Below are 14,419 nucleotides of genomic sequence, written 5' to 3' on the forward strand. Positions count from 1 at the left end.
AATCAACCTAGTGTCAAACAAAACCCAAAAATCAACCAAAACTTCACACACTATATTGTGTAGGCATACAGGTACCGTAACTCCTTTTTGCACTGACAAATACATGTTGGATTGACTTAATTCAATAGTGGACACTGGTTGCACACAAATGTTTTGCTTTGGCAGAAACTTAAACAACTGAGTCAAATCAACACAACCTTTTCATATTCTCTCCGAAATAAAACTCACACCGTTAATTCATCATTTTCACTCTGTACCACTGCTCCTTATCAGGCTGTGTGAAGCACAGTAAACAATTCAGTGGAGGCCTTGAGCCATAAACAGACATCACGCACAGACATTGTTTTCACAACCAAACTACTTTAGACCTTGTCCCCTAAATCTACACAGATGCCCTCTGTGTGGCATGAAATGCATTTAACCAATAAACAATCAATGGCTTCTTGTTGTTGTAACCGACTCCATATTTGGATGTTTGTGTGCAGCATTTATTAGTAAAGCATTCTTCATTGCAACAGCGTGTGTGTATCACTCTTTATTGCACAAGCTTGTAAATGTGTGTGTGTGGATCACTCCTCAGTGAGTTGAATCAGCATTTCGATTTTTTTTTTTTTGCACGTGTGTGTGTCATTTCTCACTCAATCAACGAGTGCATATGTTCATATGTGTGTTTCTCTTCATTCTGAGTCAATGCATGTAGATGTGTGTGTTTGTGTGGGTGTTTGTGTTCATCACTTTCCTGTTCTGGTGTTCTGGGTAAACCACGGCCTGAAGTGTGCCCTGGGGTCCTGCCCTCCTCCTTTTCAGTCTGTTTGCATCCGTTGGTGCTGCTGCTCAAAGTTCTGTCCATACTGGTTCTGGCCCCAATTGAGGCAGTGCTTTTCTCCAGTGTCCTGCAACTTCTCCCTGTTCCACTCCTCCTTAATTTGACCCTTTTTCTTCTGTAGCTCCTTCAGGGCTTGCTCCTGCTGTTGGAGCTTCTTCGTCAGGTTTGGCGACCTCCTGCTCCAGCAAGCTCCGGCCTGATTCCAAGTCCTGTGTCTGGGACTCCAAGCCTGATGGGTTCGATTATCAGCCAGCTCCTCCTGAGCCATGGTCAGTTTCTGCTCTGATGCCTTGAGCTCTTACTGAGGGCAGAAACCTCAGAATCTTTTCCGTCCACTTCAGATTGAAGTCCATCGATGTTTTCCTTGCTTTGCTCCACGGCCTTTTGCGGCTCTGCTGTTCGGCTCTTCTCAGAGGTCAGCTCCTGGCCAAGCCCCGACACCTGTGCCTTCAGCTTATTTTCTCCTGGTGTTTTGTCCATTCTGAGGTGCCTCCTGACCTCAGTTACTCCTCCTGTCTCTGGCACGCCCTTTTTGCTGCCCGACGATCATTGTTGGTCCGTCACTGTCCTGCACAGTTTTAATGCAGAGTGGTTAAGGTCAGCATTGTTTTGCTCGGCCTCACTTTTCATCTGGGCTTAATGGGCGTCTCATCACAGCTCTGTCAGCTGAAGCTGTCTTTTTCCATATGGCAAGAGTGTGAAGAGTGTGTGAGAGGGGTGTGTCCGATCAGGCACAATGCTGTTGGCTTTGCGAATGCCTCGTTTTCCAAATCCAGATGTTTATTTGTCACGTACACAGCAACAGAGAGAACAGTCTGTTGTTGGGATGGCTGAGGTCCTTCACGATCTTCCTGGTCTTGGTCCAGCACCGCCTGCTGTAGATTGAGTGCAGGTCAGGGTGCTCAGAGCGGATGGTGCGCTCAGCTGATTGCACAACCCTCTGTAGAGCTTGTATGTCCGGCATGGTGCTGTTCCCGAACCAGACAGTGATACAGCTGCTCAGGATGCTCTCGATAGTTCCTCTATAGAAGGTGGTCAGAATCGGTGGTGGGAGCCGGGCCTTTCTCAGTCTTCTCAGAAAGAAGAGACGCTGACGGAAATCTCCCCGTGTAGTGAAACGGGCCTTGGATTTAATGCTCTCCGTCTCCGCTGCATGAGATCGTTTTCCTGCAGCACTGTTGACATTTTCAAGTTGTTGTTGTGGGTCCAGCTGCTTTAGCATTTGGTCAGGGTCACATCAAAGATGGTAGAGGAGAGAGCAAAGATGGTAGGGGGGAGAGCAGGAGTCCAGGGTCAGCTTCGGCTTTCAGGGCCGACAAAGCAGCCTGTAATCAAGCATAAAGAGAAAAAACAAAACAAAAACAAAACAAAAACAGATGAACAGGAAAATGATGTTATTTTGGCTGCGTTATTCAGAGAGGGGAGAAACAACGGGACCAGGCCCTGTGTCAGCCTTCTCTCCCCCTTTTTTTGTTTTTTCTCACCATATAATCCACTCATGACCCACCAAGCTGACAGGACATCACAGGTACATGTTAAAATTCTTAAGATCATGTTTAAAAGCACAAAAATTGGAATTTTCTTTCATCTGGTAATCACTTGTATTAATCAATCAGCAGAAAACATGTCACAATTTGACTTTTCTAACCACTAAATTTGTCGTGTTATCACTGGTTGGTCAGACCAGTGCCTTTTTTTTTTTTGAAGTTAAGTTGTTGTCCTGCAACCCAGAGAGTTTATTTGTTAGTAGTGGATAAACTTTATTATTTAACGGCGGGTGTATGTTAAGTTTCACTGCTTTAAACTTGCTGGAAAATCTTCACGTGTTCATGAGTGTAAGCTGTTTCTTCATTGCGTGTATGTGCGTTTGTAGGTGGGCTAATTTAACGTTTTTTCCTCAAACAAGGCATTTCTCTAACATGTGCCTCTCTCTCACATTACTCTACTTGTGTGTGTTTTTGTTTCACCTTTTGTTGTGATGCTCCGGAAGCCTTCCCAACCTCCACAAGTCTGTTGGCCCCAATTTTATGTGTTAAAGCTTCTCTTAATTTCTCCTTTAATTCTCTGCTAGCTGCTGTCTTTTCCACAGCTGCTGATTCTTGCTGAGTGTGGTTTCCATTACTATAATTTGCTTCGGCCGCTGTGCTTGTGGGGGCAGTTGGTCCAGGCCCGTAGCCACCTGTATCAACACACTGAGAGATTTATTTAATATCATTTTCCTCACAATCTTACTCTGCCGGCTGACGTGCCGGTCTTAATCATGCTCGATTTGTCTCTTCTATATCAAAACCCAGCCGAACATCAAACATTCAGCGTAGTCATTCAAAACCTTATCTGTAGTATTATAATCAGCAAAATCAGCGTTTTAATTACAGGCATGTATCATTATTTGCAAATCATAATTATAAAACTCAAAAACACGCTAAACAGCAACAAAAGTCCTCTGTGCGCTCCACAGCTCATTTGCATGTTCACACACAGTCTAAAAATAGCTCGCAGCGCTGCAGTGCGCTGTCGTCACACACAGGGTCACACAAAGCTCAGACAAAACTCTTTTATTTTATATTACAAAGACGTCTTATATTTACAACCACTGACAGGCCTGACAGATTCAGCGCCTAACAATTTCGACAAATTTAAGTTAACGGGTCCAACCGAAGAAAGTCCAACTTTTTTGTAATCAATTAACCAGTATCAGACTCTAACTTTATCTGGCCTAATCCCTAAGGTCCCTAACTCAATTTAACAGTATTCAAAAAAGCACATCACACCGTTCCAAACGGTGAGGAGACTCTAACTCCTAGCTTATTTCAGGATGCCCTGTACCCCACAGATAAGCCAAACTGAACTAACCCTGTTCGCCGACAGGTCAAGACCGCGCGTCCACGGCCAGGAGGGAGCGTAACCTCCGGGCTATGCGCTTCTTAGCGGACTCTAACCGCCGTTCTATAATAATTTATAACAATTTGAAACACCAGTCAACGCCCTAAAACAAGAGTATGACTAAGGCAAGTGCCACCTAGAGGTCAATGGGGACTCGAACCCACAAACTGACCACTCAGGTCCACTCTATAACCAATTTGGACTCTAACCAACAAAATGACCAATTCCCTATCAAACTACTTGAGACTCTAACTCAATTCCTTGGGACTCGAACCCAGCATTTCTTTCAATTCCTTTTTCAACTTCATTAAAGACTCTTAGCCGACTTTAACTGCATAACACACACGGAGCCTCATCAAAATCAAAACAGACCCTCTACCAGTAATTTCAGTGAGTAGACTTTAATTTAGTCATATCCAATTTGGCACACTTTGGAAATAATTCAACAGGTAGTGCCTTACCTTTAGATAAGCCGGCTTATGCCCACTCACATAAGACCACTGGCTCGTGCCTGTCCGTTCGACAACCTCGGACCGTCCAAACTTTTAAATTCCACCCCAATACCACAGGACGAGCCCCCAAAATGTTATGGTTCAAAATATTGGGGATGGAGACAAGAGAAAAAACCACAATAACAACACTGGTCCGGTCGGGTTGAGTCAAACGATGATTTTAATGATCACACGCGTGGGAGATGGACACTGATGCAGACAGCCTCAGATCTCAAAATGGTGGAGCATTGCTCAAACTCTTATAGCCTCTGGTGCCTCCACCTTATCATAAAAAGCCTAAACATTCACATGCTTTCTCTCACACAGCGCCTAAGCTACGACCTTGGCTCCCCGTCTATCTGCTCCTGCTGAGATGGGGCAGAAAACTCCAGTATATTCTGTTCTCTTCTAATCAGACAAATAAGACAATAACTTTCTGCGAACAGTATTTCTTATAACTCAGCAGTATAATGCATCATAAAACAATATCATTCATTCACAACAAGTCAGCAGTTTAATGTAATGCAAATCAGTTTAACTAATGCAATAGTTATCAGCTTCTTCTAATTCAGGAGAATAATGCCAACTAAAACTACATAATAATTCACCATCTTTAATTAGGGGTCTAACATGGCATAAAATAATATTATAATCTAATACGTGTTACGTCATCAAACCGCTTCATCCAATCACTCAGATACTTACAAAGTTTTGACTGCATTACCTTTAAAATTTGTACGAAGATGAGCATAAAATGAATAAAACTGACATGCTTGCATTTGTTGTGTAGTGCAACAGGTGTATGTGGCTGAGGGATTCCCATGATGCAATGCGTATTTCTTCTTCAGTCACCTTTCCTACTCACTGTGTGTTAATGCAGCTCTCTGCACTGAATCATACCTGTTATTAACCTCTGTCTCTCTTCCACAGCGTGTCTTTATCCTGTCTTCCTTCTCTCATCCCAACCAGTCGCAGCAGATGGCCCCGCCCCTCCCTGAGTCTGGTTCTGCTGGAGGTTTCTTCCTGTTAAAAGGGGGATTTTCCTTCCCACTGTCTCCAGACTGCTCACTCATAGGGAGTCATATGATTGTTGTGCTTTTTCTCTGTATGTATTATTGTAGGGTCTGCCTTATAATATTGTTGTGATTTGTCGCTGAGAAAATAAAATTGAATTGAAAATTGAATTGTGAAGGCCACACCAGAAGCCACACAATTGGGAAGTCAGTAACGTCAGACACCAGCATCTTTATTTTAATTTTAATGCACATTTCCACAAACATAAATAACGACACATGTCCCATAAACTATTTCTGGTTAATGTTTTACTGGTGCTGGAGGTCTGTTGGACTGCTGAGGGTAACTGGAGAGAAAATGATGTGTTGTTTTCACTGGACGTTAAGGTGTCTGGGAAGGGATCTCAGACCATTTACATCCTGGGCCATCTGACCTCAGGAAATCACATGATAAGGTGGGGCCAGGTTTCACAATGAGCTCACCCGAGACCCTGGCTGATTAGGACCCACATCCGCTTTCACACCTTGGCTCATGTGATTAGGTAGAGGATCATCAGGGGTCCTTTGTCCCTCTTTGGGGGGAAACTCCCACTGGTTTTAAGTCTGGGACTCCCCACCATTGACCCTTAGAACTGAAGAAGCTTCTCGGATGAGAGGTGAAACGTCTTCAAGCAACTCAAGAAGTCCAGACGCTTTTCTTTCCAAGCTCCTTAGACTACGATGACCTGGATGACTGAGAACCTTCACAGACTTAAGTATTAAATTAATAGTTGGTTTTCATTCTTTGTTTTTAGATATTTATTTTCTATTCGTATCCCCTCGTGTATTTAACTGGCCAGTTCAGTCCAATTTACTTTGGGAAATATTTAATCTGAGGTAGGGTTGCACCGATACTGGTATCTGGTATCGGCCTCGATACCACATTTTCTAAAGTACTTGTTAAAAGTTCCCCGATACTGAGGACCGATACCACGGTCTGAGACCTGTCTATGTTTGAGCGGCATGTAAGGGGTTAATCACAGGCGCCGAGTGCCCGCCCCCAGGCCCCGGCTGCGTCTCAGAGCGGGGAGAAGGCGAGGCGAGACAAGTCAGCCGTGTGGAACTATTTCAAAGTGAACGAAGACACGAAAACAAAGGCGGACTGCAAATTGTGCTCATCGAAATTGTCCAGAGGAGGCTCTAAAGGTAGCGCATTTAACACAAGTAATTTAATCAAGCACCTAAAATCCCAACACGACAACGAGTACAAAGAGTTTGCCCACGCTTATTTACCCACGCTTATTAGCACAGAGGAGCATAGCTGATGCTAAAGCAGTGGGACGGAAAATAGTTGGGCATTTTAAACATTCCGCCTTAGCCTACTCCCGCCTCGAGGACATTCAGGGACAGCTCAACCAGCCAATAAAGAGACTGCAGCAGGACGTACAGACACGCTGGAAGAGCACGTATTACATGACATCAGTCCTATTTTTCCACATATTAATACATTTATGAATTTTGTGCAGGTATAAAGATCACTTCTTCTCCAACAACACTGCTCCAGAGGCCAAGCTGCACCTGAAGCAGGAGCTTCTAGAGGTGAGGCAGAGGGGAGTCGGGCAGAAGCTGCAGAACCTCCTGCTAAACTGTTCCTCAAGGCCCAGGCTGCCGCTGGCAGCAGGTGCTGCCATTGAGCTCGACACATACCTCGGAGAGGCCCCAAGCCCTCGTGAAGACAGTCCTCTGAAGTACTGGGGTGTCAACAAAATCAGGTTCCCCACTTTGGCTAAAATAGCCTGTAAATAGCTCTCAGCCCCATGTAGCAGTGTGGACAGTGAAAGGCTTTTTAGCTCAGTGTCACACATTATAGATGAAAACAGAAACAGTCTGACTGCTGATGATGCAGAAAAGCTACTTTTCTTAAAAAACCCTGCCACTCACTGTTTCTCTCCATTTAGTGAGTCATCTTAGACTTGATGTTAATACCTACCTCAGTTGCACTGACTGCCACAGTTCTATGTCGGTGGATGTTGTTAGTTTATTCACATATTGTGCACTAAATGGCAAAGATGTTTATTAATGCCCCTTGTGTTGTCCAACGCAGCAGAGTTTAAAATAAACTGAAAAATACTTGAGTTGCACTGTCACTGTTTAAATTTTCTTTATAATTATTTATTCTGTAATATGTTGCATACAACATGCTTTTCATTTTAAATAAATGTTCTTAATTCCAAACCAGTCCCTTGTTTTTTTGTTGTTAAATTATAGGACTAAAGCTGTTACCTGTAAATTTAAATCATGTTTTTATTAAGTACTCGGTATCGGCGAGTACTGAAATGCAAGTACTCGTACTCGTTTCCAAAAAAGTGGTATCGGTGCATCCCTTATCTGAGGTAAACATTTTGCTTTTCATTTGACCCCTGACCTGTCTGCTGTAATGCAGGAGGCAGGTTTATGACCTATACTGCAGCCAGACACCACAGGAAGCCTTCCTCCATGTTTTCTTTACAGTAATTGATTCAGCCAGTTTAAGTCTCCTTTGTTTTTGTGCATTAGATCACTGTGTGGGTTGTGTTGAGTGGTTATGTATTTGTAAGTAGCCATTATGACTTGACTAGTGGTGTTTATCTCTTTTAAGGGTCTAGTATCATCAGTTAATTAGTTTTTACACTTTGCAGGCACTTTGCTGTAAATACAACAACACTGCTGAAAACTCTAATTTAAATAATTACTACTGATGCACCTATCAAATAAACTAACATTTGCACAGGTGTTGAAATGCTGGACTCTTCCTCTCCTAAATCTGTGGCAGAGAAAAAATGTTGCAGGAGTGTTTTTTACATGATATGTAAGAAAAATAAGAAAAAGAAAGAAACCCTATGATTTTAATGTGAATGCATTACTGACATCTTATCCAAACACATATTGTGCACACTACTTTATCCCTTATTACAACTGCAGCTTTTATTAGTGCATGTTCACGGGACTTCTGATTCTATAGGGTCTTGACAAAAGTCTCTGCAATCAATTGATTACAATCAAGTGATTCAATTGAAACATGGAAATCAGCATTTCACCATTTTATACTATACATACATGTTTTGCTTTCAAGACTGGACAGGAGTGGCATGTGGGCGGCATTGTAGAGTGTGTTGACAGGAGGAAAACTTACACGCTCAGTAAATCACCCCCGTCACTACCTAAACCTCAAAGTCTGTAAACAGGAAGTGCATCTGCATGAAAGCTTCTGTTTTATATGCAGACAGATGACCTTTTGATGTAAAACCTTTCTCTGTATCTAGAGAAACACTTTAACTATATATTCAACTATATAGTTTAACATTTGGTCCGTAACTATCATTTAAAAACAATAAAAAGGTTTAAAAGAATATACATAGGCGGCTATAAAGACTGCAGGTCAAACATCGTGCAGATACAGAAGGACCTCCTGGGGTCCAAAATGTCGCACTATTACAGAGCAATGCTTACAATAGTCTTGCATGGTTAGCCAGTTAGACAGATGCAAATGTTAAAGTGCTAAAACAGACATGTAAATAAAATACAACATCATGTTAGCAGCTTATTGGTATTAATGTCTCTTAAAGCTCTCCATGACCTAGCTGCATCTTAACTCTCTGAGCTGCCACAGTCTTATAAACCCACCCGCTGTCTCAGGTCAGCTGATCAGCTGTTCCTGAATGTTCCCAGGACTGAGCGTAAACTTAGAGGACATCGTGCTTTTGCTGCAGCATCTCTGAAACTGTGACACGATCTGCCTTTAGAGATTAGACAGGCTTCTTCTCTGCCTGTTCTTAAATCACTCCTGAAAACTCATCTCTTCACCCTGACCTTTGACACCTTGTAAGATGTTGGTTTTTAGTTTGAGTTTTTTAGTTTATTTTTGCTGTTTTATCTTGTTTTGAAATATAGGGCTGTTTACATTTTTTATGTATTATGTGTTTTATTTTTTTACTGTTATGTTTTATTCTATTGTTCTTAACTCATTTACTGTACAGCACTTTGGTTTTGTCCTGGGTTTTTTAAAGTGCTTTCTCAATAAAGATGGATTGGATTGGACTGGAAGATAAACACTTTAGTTTGCAGTACTGTGGTGAGTTCACAGTAAAGCACTGTGTTGGACTGGCGCACAGTGATTGTGGCGTTCATGGTCAGTGTTAGGTTACCTCAAGTACAGTGGATTCATTTGCATTTAAGCTGATGATGCTTCGATTAAGTCATCAAATTTCACCTTTATATCAGCTCTATAAGCCAATTCTCAGGATACTGTTAGTGTAGGAAATGGAAAGACAACCAAGATATCTGTGAAACGTCTGCTTACATCTTGAATTCAGCTCCGGCGTATGTGGTAAGTTGTTAATGAGTGACTTTAATTTATTATTTGTTCACATGTGGCTATACACTCTACTGAGAATAAGCATACTGTCATGATATGAGTGGATCTTCAAAATAGACATCAAAATAGTTCATGGAGAAAATAAGTATAAAAAGTAAAGATCTTATTAGGAATAATACTGTTTGGATAATTATAACCATCATAATCAACCAAATCATCTCAACATGTATTTGCTCAAAAATGTATTTATTACCACAAACATGTATTTAATTATCAACACAAGGAAAATCAACAGTTTCTAGAACTCCAACAGGGGCAGGACTTGGAGGTACTGGGATTTCAGGAGGCAGCAGAATGGTACACTGGTCAGTGTCATTATTATTGACCTGTGATGGTGGATGGCCTTGGAGGGAGCTGAGAGGTAACTCAGACCTCTTGTCTTCAGGACAAGTAAAGCAAACATACTCCTTCTCAGCAGCTGGAGACTTAGAGACATCCCAACTCATCAGCCTCATGCGTTTGGGCATCAAATGTTCCTCTTCATCATTAACAGAAAAAGCAGTAGAATATCTGCGCTTTCTGCAGAGACCTAACTCGGCAGTGGGTGGAGGTCTCGGAGGCAGAGGAACATCGCTAGGACACATGAAAAACATCACGTCATCATCCAGGGATGAACGATCGTTTTTCAAATCTGGATTAATGATCTTGTCTGTGTCCTTTGCATGAAAGCTGGCATCAGCAGGTGGAGGAACTGAAGAAACTGGAACATCAGAACTCATCAGCCTCATGCGTTTGGGCATCAAATGTTCCTCTTCATCATTAACAGAAAAAGCAGTAGAATATCTGCGCTTTCTGCAGAGACCTAACTCTGCAGTGGGTGGAGGTCTCGGAGGCAGAGGAACATCAGTAGGACACATGAAAAACGTCACGTCATCATCCAGGGATGAACGATCGTTTTTCAAATCTGGATGAATGATCTTGTCTGTGTCCTTCGACTGAAAGCTGGCATCAGCAGGTGGTGGACTTAGGAGCTCACATGCAGGTGCGCTGATAGGTCGGAACATGAAAGCGGGAACTTCATTGTCCAGAGCACAACGGTCTGCACTGGATGAGTGTGGGAGCTTCTCCTTTGCCTGTGGAGGAGGCAGACTTTGACTTTGTGTTGCAGAGGAACATTTAAGTCATCTGACGTTTTGCTCTGTTACATATTATTATTGTTGTTGTTGGATTTTTCTTTAAAAATTCACACGATTTAATGTTTAGAAACAGACACAGTGAAGGGTAACTTACCACAGCTCGAGCCATTTTAGGCGTCTGTCAAGGCAAAGACGCAGGATTTGGTTTCTCTGTGTAAGATTACAGGACAGTTGTCAGTTTCAGTTTCAAGTCAGTTGGATAAATTCATATCAAACTTCTCAAACTGTATCATTAAAGCATTGTTTAGGTGGACAAATATGAAAGATATGAAGATAAAAACAGTAACAGCTGGCAATCAAGGGAAAACAACCTTACGAAAAAGGTCTTAATCATTATTGTTTAAAAGTAAATCTTTCAGTCCTTACTTCAGTGATTGTTTGAAGTCTCTGTGCTTGTTGTCAGTCGCAGATTTGTGTAAAATATTTGCAGTTTGTGAATAAAGTTTGCAGGAGCTCCAAAGTTTGTCTGTTCAATACCAAAGTAATGAGGAGACTGAGTGCAGGTTTGGAATCCTCAGTGACAGAAGAATGCAGCAATGTTTGAATTTGAATTTGTTATTGTTTTATTAACAACAACTACCAGGATCATACCATAGCAACACAGTGATGCCCAATCAAATGTCAGGTACAAGGGATAGCCCACATACACATCCAACAGCACAGTAAAGCAATGGGCACCAATGCCACCAGTCAGGCCTTAAAAATACCTGAGTTATATAACAGCACACTGACAGTGTCTCATCCAAAAATATAAAATGTATAAATACAGTTAATATCATTTTCATTTACATTTTATTTAATTCTCTTCATATAGTGCCAAACAGATGTCTCAAGTCGTCACTGTTACAACATAGATAAACATGAACATGAAATCCATTATTTAATTCTCTTCCATTCACTCCAGTTCAATTCAATAGCTATATAGATGGATAGACAGATACTGTATTATATACTATATTGATTCCAAATGGAGAATTAATGTGTTATATCACCAGGATAATGAATTCAAGTAGTACAATCTCCAATAAACAGACAACACAGTTAAAGTTCAAAGTGCAATATGTGCAGGATCCAGGCTTTATATTGTAAGATGCAAAATGTTTATATATACATAATATTGTTGAAAAAATAAAGAAAGTTAAAAATCAAAATAAGTTTATTGTCACTGTGGCTGATGTGATTGCAATATGAACCCGGAAGCAGACAAGGGAGAGATGGAACTGAATCTTAACAAAAAAACAAACCATTTATTAGGTTGAAAAACACGAACACAAAACAAGGCCCAGCAAACAGGGGCGGAAACTAAAACTAAAACCTATCCTGGGAATAACTCGGTATGACTATGACAACTATGACAAGAAAAACATGAACATGAATCCGAGGAGGTGCATGCGAGAAACTCTGATGAAAAAACATGAACATGAACATGGACCTAAACAGAATCAGGAGATAACCTGAAACCCGGAATAACGTGAACGGAGGAAAACGCACCAACACTGCCCAGAGGAAGACAGCGGACTTAAATACACAGAAGAGAAAGGAGGGAAGTGGAAACACAGCTGAGCAAGCGCGTACACTAAATTGGATACGATACAGAGAAGATTAGCATGGCCCCTGCGCAAGGATGACACGCAAATTCGTGAAACACAGCTGACACAAATGAACCTGACACCACAGGGGAAGCAAAATGAAACACACTGAACATGGAAACACAACCCTTTCATAATAAACAAGGAGAGACGTGGACGTGTGATGGGCTGAGTTGCCAAATGGCTGGTAGGCTTTTAGCTAAGCTTTAGCTTCAGCCAAGTGGAAGCTAAATTGGCTAGTCATTCATATGTAAATTAGGTTGTTACCTGAGAATTCTGGAGGGGAGTGGGGGTGTGTGAATGATTGCTGATTTCTAACTGCCAACTGCCTCTTTGTTTGTCTGGGGGGGAGCTGCTAAAAGCGGTGAACTTCCTTTTGTGTTCGTCTTGATGCATTCTCAATCATCCAGGAAAATAAATCTCCAAAAGTCACCAACTTGGAGTGGTTAGTTTCCTGAGCCACAAGGAAACTTGTGTTTCAGTTTGCCATCTTAGGGAGAAATCAACGCACATGGGTGTAGGTCCTTTGTTGCTGAGATTTATTGATAAAAACAGTACAAAAAAACCAACCATTTGTACACATATTTACAAATAATAATAAAAAGCGAGTGAGTACATTTCAACATTTTCAGCAATCACTCACAATCCTGGCACTGCCATGGTATCTGTAGTCTGCATTTACCACATGTGTATCTGTAGCAGTGAACACATCGCACAGTGGCATGATTGTTCTTGCATTTGTGTTTGACCTGACACATGGCTCTTTTTCCAGGGCTAGGTGTGGAGGGTTGTGTCCAAAGCAACTGTTCTTTTCTTGCCTTCTTCCCAGCTACATGAGAGTGAGCCAGCTCTCTTGCAAGCTCCACCAGGAAGTCCACCCGTCTTTCCTTCGTCCCGGTGCATGCTTGATACAGCACATCCTGCGGAGCTCCATAGGATAATTCTAAAAAATGCTTTAGTTCCTCACATTTTAATGCAACCCACTGAATTAAAGCTGAAACTACATCTGAGTTGTATCATTTCAAATTCATTGTTGTAATTTACAGAACCAAAGTTAGAGAAAGTTGTTTCTGTCCAAAGTCTTATAGACATAACTGTATGATTTTCAATGATTTCAAGGACAGCTGAAGATAAAAAGTATTCAACAAGGAGAGACCAGGAATTAGTGACGTGCAGAGTTTGAATAAGAAGCTGTAATTAAACTGAATGCAAGACGAGAGCAAAGCCATGGCAACAGCAGGAAGTGGAGCAGGACCTGCGTGTGTCCATGAAGCTCGATGTTTTTGTGCACAGACCACATGCAGTCTGAAATGTTGTGCAGTCCAGACTGTATATTTTGCTGAGTGAAATACAAAAGCTTCCTTCATGGATGGAAAAGAAACTGTTTCAGTGTCAAATGAAACACTTTCTGTTGATTTCAACTCCCAGAACTGAGTTCAGCTGAGCTCCACGGTGCAACAATTAGACTCCACTATGTTTTCTCTGCTTTGTAACAGCAACAGGCTGTTTAGGGCAAGATATACTAAAAGGCTCAAAACAGCGCTTACAGACATGGTTCGTTTTTTGGGCCAATTACAAAAGTTCTGCTGTTTTCTAAACACAGGAGATGTGAGTTCAAATCTATAAAACACAAATATAAGACATGCTTATTTGTATTAAATATCTGGATAATGATCTGTAGATGTTAAAAACACTAATAACACAGTTTGAATGTCCAGAATTGGGTCTTCATCAGGGCCACAAAAATCTTTGAGATTCTGTCTCTGACACACAATCCTGTCGCTGCGCTCGATTTGTAAACACTAACAGCTCTTTGACTCCAGAACCCAGTTTGTGTTGGTGCGAGGCATTAGTGGATCTCTCTCTTAGAGTAGAGTTAGAGTTACTACAGTTTCTTAGGAAACTGAAGAAGGCCCGTCTCCCTCCTCCAGATTCCCGTGCAAATGTCAGACAATTCAAAATCCTGTTTGACTTTATAAAGGAGACACAAATGTGCAAAAATCTTGACAGAGTGCCACAGTGTCACAGACAGTTGCACTGCCTTTGATGAGAAACACTGAGTGATAGTAAAACTAAACAATCACTGCA

The 14,419-nt window shown here is 41.6% G+C and overlaps 1 protein-coding gene and 1 pseudogene across 5 annotated transcripts in view; both read left to right on the forward strand.

Annotated features, from left to right (window-relative positions):
- Window positions 1-14,419, forward strand: part of LOC145423962 (protein NLRC3-like) — a 197,522-nt gene that overhangs the window by 61,036 nt on the left and 122,067 nt on the right. The gene's annotated exons all lie outside the window — the stretch shown is intronic.
- Window positions 12,304-12,401, forward strand: LOC113017060 (U6 spliceosomal RNA; annotated as a pseudogene).

Source organism: Astatotilapia calliptera, chromosome 23 (genome assembly GCF_964374335.1).
Source record: "Astatotilapia calliptera chromosome 23, fAstCal68.1, whole genome shotgun sequence".
Lineage (NCBI taxonomy): Eukaryota > Metazoa > Chordata > Actinopteri > Cichliformes > Cichlidae > Astatotilapia > Astatotilapia calliptera.